A 1,559-nucleotide genomic window follows, 5' to 3' on the forward strand; every position below is an offset into this window, starting at 1 on the left:
GGTGAGGTCAGGTACAGGAGCCAGTGTCTACACTGCTCATCTCAGCCTGGGTTGGAGTCAGGTGCAGGGGATCCTGTCTACACTGCCCATCTCAGCCCAGGGTGAGGTCGGGTGCAGGGATCCCTGTCCACACTGCCCATCCCAGCCCCTGGTGTTCTTCCAGGAGGGCAGAAGAAGCCTCCCCATCATAGCCAGGGTTTGCACTCACTCAAGTTAGTTTGAAGAGGCTTCAGGACTGCCTCTGTGGTCCTTTAAGACTCTCTGAGAACTCTCCTGGGAAGGTCCTGGACCATCCACAGCAAGCTGAGGTCAGCACAGGACGAGTGTCCAGGATCCTGGGGGAGCAAACCTTTCTGTGATGCCTCCTGTGTGCCAGACATCCACACTAAGTGCTTTGTGGTGATCTCCCTGGGTCCTCAGACAGCCTTGACAAGAAGGTGCTATTACTGACCCATTTTACACATGAGGAACCTGAGGCAAACCAAAGTGAAGTGACCTGCCTGGGGTCACACAGCTAGAGCCCTGAGCCTCCCAGGGTCTCCAGATTTGGACAGCCCATGGTCCTTGACCCACAGTGGGGCAGAGGAGGACTGAGGCCAGGGGCCAAGCCTTGGGGCTTCTCCTGTGAGGTTGGGATTCTTGGTGCCATAGGGTGCGTGTAACTTAGGACTGGCCCAGTAAGGGGGGCAGAACAGAAGGACCCAGCCTGCTCTACTAACCATCCTGCTAGTTCACAAGTTCTTTCATGGCGGCTGAGTGGCGTTTGGTGGGTTCCAAAGCAGACTTCACTCTCTGCAGCTTCAAGTTTCAGCTGTTCCCCCTGGTCACCTCTGAAACATTTCAGATGGAACCATCACAGACAGACTACATCACAGAACTAGATGGATGGAGAGATCCACAGATGGATAAATGGATGGATAGATGGTTAGGTAGATGAATGGGTAGATGGATGGATGGATAGACAAACATACGGATAGACAAATGAATAGTTAGATGAATGGATGGATAGACATACAGATAGACAAATGAATAGGTAGGTGGATAGGTAGGTGGATAGAAGAATATAGATAGAAATATGGATAGATAAATAGATGAATGGATGGATAGATGGATAGAAGGATATAGAGAGAAATAATGGATAGACAGATGAATAGATAGACTGTTAGGTAAATGGATGGATAGATAGGTAGATGAATGAGTAGATAGGTGGATAGACAGACAAATGGATAGATAAATGAATAGTTAGATGAATGGATGGATAGAAGGATATAGATAGAAATATGGATAGACATGAATAGACAGATAAATGGATGGAGAGACAGATTGATAGTTGGGTAGATGAATGGACAGATGGATGGATGGATAGACAGATGAATAGATAGATTGTTAGATAAATGGATGAATGGATGGATAGATAGATGGATAGAAGGATATAGACAGAAATGTGGATAGATGAGTAGACAGATGAATGGATGGATAGATAGATGGGTGAATACATAGATGGATGCATGCATGGATGGATGGATGGATGGATGGATGGATGGATGGATGGATGGATG

The 1,559-nt window shown here is 47.1% G+C and overlaps 1 protein-coding gene across 1 annotated transcript in view; it reads left to right on the plus strand.

The window, feature by feature from the left end:
* Positions 1-1,559, plus strand: part of SENP5 (SUMO specific peptidase 5) — a 23,858-nt gene that overhangs the window by 690 nt on the left and 21,609 nt on the right. The gene's annotated exons all lie outside the window — the stretch shown is intronic.

The sequence above is a fragment of the Vombatus ursinus genome, unplaced genomic scaffold (genome assembly GCF_900497805.2).
Source record: "Vombatus ursinus unplaced genomic scaffold, bare-nosed wombat genome assembly UNPS02014810.1, whole genome shotgun sequence".
Taxonomy (NCBI): domain Eukaryota; kingdom Metazoa; phylum Chordata; class Mammalia; order Diprotodontia; family Vombatidae; genus Vombatus; species Vombatus ursinus.